The sequence below is a fragment of the Diaphorina citri genome, unplaced genomic scaffold (assembly GCF_000475195.1).
Source record: "Diaphorina citri unplaced genomic scaffold, Diaci psyllid genome assembly version 1.1 scaffold216, whole genome shotgun sequence".
Taxonomy (NCBI): Eukaryota; Metazoa; Arthropoda; class Insecta; order Hemiptera; family Psyllidae; genus Diaphorina; species Diaphorina citri.
Genome location: NW_007377653.1, coordinates 24,526 through 30,288, shown reverse-complemented (window position 1 = coordinate 30,288; position 5,763 = coordinate 24,526).

The window sequence follows — 5,763 nt, the reverse complement described above, 5'->3', positions numbered from 1 at the left end:
TCTCTCGCATACAACACCCACACATGCTATTTCTATTTCGAATTCTTTGTACCTCTCTCTCTCTCTTACTTTCTTCTTCATGGTTTTTTTTTCTACTTTTTTTTTAATTTTCGAAATTAATATTTTTTTCTAGTTCTTCAAGGATTTCGAAACGAGTCGAATGTACCATGTGTTCTTTTGATGTAATGTAATTATTCGAAATTTCGTACGAAAAAAAAAGTTGTGTTATGTAATATTAAATGTGAATTATTAATTGATGAGACGGGCTTTTGTGTAAGCAGTGTTCTTTGAATAAAATTTTTTCCCATACCTTTGTACATTTTTTTTTTTTTTTTTCGCGAATCATCTGTCATACTTCAACTTGTTAGCACAGCTTTCATCTGCTTTTCACGTGTTTCTAATCGTTAAAGTTTGTTTCCTAAATCAACATTTTCAAAGTAATTTATGATATCGGTTCCTCTGATGTAGTTTCCATTTCCTAACAAAAGTTATGCTAACAAAAAAGTAAAATATCATTTTCTACGCGTAGCTCTGTAGAGCCTCTGTGATCAAACTAATACTAATTCACCTGGAGGTTTTCTCCTGTCTTCATTGTTCACAGTTTGGGAGCTTTTGTTTTATGATACAGCTGTTAGCAGCGTCTACCGACGTTTGTCATAGTATTTACAAACCAGTCAGCAATGAAAAGCTACTTTGCTTCTTTTGTAACATAAATCTAATTAGGTTTACTCGAAAATTTTGAACTTTGAAGATTTCTATCAGAGCTTTTGGTTCCTAGGCTCCGAGGTAGGTATGTAGGTATAACAAGAACTTAATCCCTTAGATGTAATGGAGGTTATACCTACTTCTTACTAAGCACATGCGATACGCATTTTTATAATTTTGTTAAAGTGTATAAGTACTTGAGTAAATAAAATTAAGTAGTTTTTTTTTATTAGAACACAGTACTAGTATATTACTTTAAGGAGTTCCTGTGACCCTAGAATGCACAATAGCAATAGAGTATATATGCATTTGGGTAAAAAAAGTAGAATGAAAGGTTCCTACTTAAAAAGTTGCAAAACATCCAAATCTGAAGTGTCAAAACAACGAAAAAGTGTTTTACCCTAGATATAAGTGTACAAGGTCCATTTTCCAATACCTAACCAAATTTTCCATTGCATTAGGTTTAGGTACGCACATCTGCATCATTCAAGACTTTATGGCAGTAAGCTCTACCACTCAACCAAATTTCTCTTGAGAGATGTCTATATTGTCTATAATATAACAAATAACATGTAAACAAATAGCTGCAACATTAGTATTGTATAGCAACAAACACTAATGTTGTTTACATAGTGTGTTCTTGTACCCAATACTGAGTTTGTCATGAACACATAATGAAAAAGCAAATTTCCGCCTTTTGTTTAATGACATTTTTTTTTATAACCCTCTAATAAGATACCAAGTTACAAAGCAAACACACATTACTGTTATAGGGTGCTCTTAGAGCTTGTACATATTGACATTGCTTAACTCTGTATATATAAAGTCCACTCTAAACTATCTGAGGCTTAGGTGGAGGAGCAAACAGCTTTGAAAGGTGGGGTAAGCTTATACGAATCTGTACATATGCAGCAACTTTTCATTTGAGTTACAGGGTTATGCTGGTTCTAGAGATTAAAATACTTGCTTGAGTTACAGGGTTATGCGGCCTCAGAAAAAGCAAAATTCTTGCTCAAAAAAGATGTTGAGGTGTTGATCTTTTTATTTCATATCTTAATGTTTCCGTATTTTCTTTTTCTTGCAGAATTAATTCAACCTCTAAGAATCACCTGCTCAAGTATAGTTGAACAGCCAAGCAACCATGTAACCATGTAGCAGCTGAATTGGAATATCCTCTGCATTCCTGTATTGTTAAAGAATTGGTTGCATTTTCAGCGAAAGAACAAACCGGCCCCAACGACCTTGGAATACTCGGTCTTCAGTTGCAGAAATGTGTCTTGCCAAACCCTTTATTCGACTCTGAATTCTGCCACATGTTACCTATGTATGTTGCAGTTAGTATCTAATGTAAAGGAGTAATAACGTAATAAATTGCAGTAATTATTTGGCTGGTTGATGCTAAACAGGGAGTAGACCAACTTAGGTTGGCTGGGGGACTTTAAACAGGTAGTATACTAGCCTGAATTTCCCTTGCTAAAGAAATAGCAAAGGTTGATAGTAAAGGGCATCCACTCATAAAATTTGTGGCCAAAATCAAATGTCAGCCCAAAGCAATCACTCAAAGGGATTAAGAGGCTGACAAATGCTGACCCTGTCTTTACACAGGAAAAGGTGAAGAAGAAGAAGAAGAAGAATTACCTACCTACTTTTTTTCACATGTTACCTATGTATGTTGCAGTTAGTATCTAATGTAAAGGAGTAATAACGTAATAAATTGCAGTAATTATTTGGCTGGTTGATGTTAAACAGGGAGTAGACCAACTTAGGTTGGCTGGGGGACTTTAAAGAGGGAGTATACTAGCCTGAATTTCCCTTGCTAAAGAAATAGCAAAGGGCATCCACTCATAAAATTTGTGGCCAAAATCAAATGTCAGCCCAAAGCAATCACTCAAAGGGATTAAGAGGCTGACAAAAAATGCTGACCCTGTCTTTACACAGGAAAAGGTGAAGAAGAAGAATTACCTACCTACTTTTTTCCTTTACAGATTAGATACAATTCTACAGGGTGGCTTCTATTCAGGAACTATCTATGAAGTGTGCAGTCCTGCAGGAGAAGGGAAAACTCAACTCTGTCACACTGTAGCAGCTCGAATGAGAAACCCTGTATACTATTTGGATTCCAAAGGAGATTACTCTGCTCTACGGATAATTCAAATCAATAGTGTGGTAAGATAACCTTGTTAATAAATGGTTTGGGACCTACCTATCTACCTTAGTTTTCTAACAGTTTCTCACATAGTGTTCCATTTGTGTTTTTAGAAGGATACCTAAGTCTCACTTCCCTTTAGACTAAATTCATTCGGGCCTCTGGGTCATATTAAAGATTTAAAGATAAAGTTGACCTGTAGTGTTATGCTTATTGTATTTTCTACAAGGTTTTGAGTGTATATTTTTAAAACTGTATTTTAGCTAGGAATTTAGGTTATATTATTAATTAAATGGGTTATTATGCTCATAAATTGGTAATACAGCCACAATGAACAAGCAAAACTCAAACGAACATTGGACTTTTAAATAACTTCTGTGTTGAACTTTTCGTGACCTCTTCTTTGAGAAAAACAAATTAGAAAAGAAAGTGTCTTTTGAGAAAGAGCAAGTTTGTTTATAATCAGGGATTTATTTTAGCTAGGAATTTAGGTTATATTATTAATTAAATGGGTTATTATGCTCATAAATTGGTAATACAGCATGGTCATGGTCATGGTCATGCATTTCGTAATTTAACCTGAGCTGGTACATTTTCCGATAGTACTACCTACATATCAAAATAACGGAATACAGGGATTAGGCTTATGGACCCTATTTCAATAACAATTCAATGTAGACACTTAGCTAGGAATTTAGGTTATATTATTAATTAAATGGGTTATTATGCTCATAAATTGGTAATACAACGAGAAAGTGTTTTACCCTAAGTAGATATAAGTGTATAAGGTCCATTTTCCAATAACCAACCTACCTATTTTCCATTGCATTAAGTTTACGCACATCTGCATCATTCAAGACTTTATGGCAGTAAGATCTTCCACTCAACCAAATTTCTCTTGAGAGATGTCTATATTGTCTATAATATAACAAACAACATGTAAACAAATAGCTGCAACATTAGTATTGTATAGCACCAAACACTAATGTTGTTTACATAGTGTGTTCTTGTACCCAATACTGAGTTTGCCATGAGTACATAATGAAAAAGCAAATTTCCGCCTTTTGTTTAATGACATTTTTTTATAACCCTCTAATAAGATACCAAGTTACAAAGCAAACACACATTACTGTTATGTTATAGGATGCTCTTAAAACTTGTACATATTGAAATAGCTTAACACAAAAAGTCCACTCTAAAGTATCTGAGGCTTAGGTGGAGGAGCAAACAGCTTTGAAAGGTGGGGTAAGCTTATACGAATCTGTACATATGCAGCAACTTTTTAGTGAGTGGGCACTTATTTATTTGATTAGAAAATGTGCTGATAGTGCGGATACCTTTTAGGAAGCGTTTCTGGCAGATTTATCTAAACAGGGTACGTCCCCCATATTACGGATTTAAATTCGCAGAACAATTAGTACAAATGGGCTTTTAGTCTTATCACTGCACTTTTCTCTCATTAAAGGCACTATAAAGGACTGCGTCTGATATTGTTATGTACTGATAGACTAATACTTACTGGATTTGAAGTATGTTAAAGTTAAGTACTTAGTTTCATTTATTTATCACATTACTCCACCAGAAAAGAAGCTTTTTTCTGTGGTCATAAATAAAATTGTTGTTCGTTCAAACTTTTTCTCTCTCTGCCTCTCTCTCTCTTCTCTCTCTCTCTTCTCTCTCTCTCTTCTCTCTCTCTCTTCTCTCTCTTCTCCCTCTCTCTCTCTCTTCTCTCTCTCTCTCTCTTCTCTCTCTCTCTCTCCATCTCTCCATCTCTCTCTAACATGTGGTAGTTGTCCCATCCTGAATATTTGATACTGATGCAATTCCCCCCCCCCACTTCCCTTCTCCTCTCCTAGCTACCACTCTGACCACGTATCAACTCTGAACCCTATATGTATAGTGTATACTCTAATGGACTGCAGATTATTGAATACGAAAAGGAGAGGGAGAGGGGAGAGAGAAGTAGAGAGGAGAGGGAGGGAGAAGGAGATGGAGGGAGGGAGAATTCGAGGGAGAGAGGGAAAAGAGAGAGACGGAGAGAGAGAAAGGGAGAAAGAAAGAAGGAGAGAAAGGGAGAGAGAGAGAGACATCACCTATAATTTTTTGACCCCGCCGGGAATCGAACCCGGGTCTCCCGCGTGCAAGGCGAGTGCAGTGACCACTACGCCATGGGAGCTGACTGCAGCAACTTTTTAGTGGGCACTTATTTATTTGATTAGAAAATGTGCTGATAGTGCGGATACCTTTTAGGAAGCGTTTCTGGCAGCTTTATCTAAACAGGGTACGTCCCCCATATTACGGATTTAAATTCGCAGAACAATTAGTAGAAATGGGCTTTTAGTCTTATCACTGCACTTTTCTCTCATTAAAGGCACTATAAAGGACTGCGTCTGATATTGTTATGTACTGATAGAATAATACTTATTGGACTTGAAGTATGTTAAAGTTAAGTACTTGGTTTCATTTATTTATCGTTACTCCACCAGAAAAGAAGCTTTTTTCTGTGGTCATAAATAAAATTGTTGTTCGTTCAAACTTTTTCTCTCTCTGCCTCTCTCTCTCTCTTCTCTCCCTCTCTCTCTTCTCTCTCTCCCTTCTCTCTTCTCTCTCTTCTGTCTCTCTCTCTTCTCTCTCTCTCTTCTCTCTCTCTCTTCTCTCTCTCTCTTCTCTCTCTCTCTTCTCTCTCTCTCTTCTCTCTCTCTCTTCTCTCTCTCTCTTCTCTCTCTCTCTTCTCTCTCTCTCTTCTCTCTCTCTCTTCTCTCTCTCTCTTCTCTCTCTCTCTTCTCTCTCTCTCTTCTCTCTCTCTCTTCTCTCTCTCTCTTCTCTCTCTCTCTTCTCTCTCTCTCTTCTCTCTCTCTCTTCTCTCTCTCTCTTCTCTCTCTCTCTTCTCTCTCTCTCTTCTCTCTCTCTCT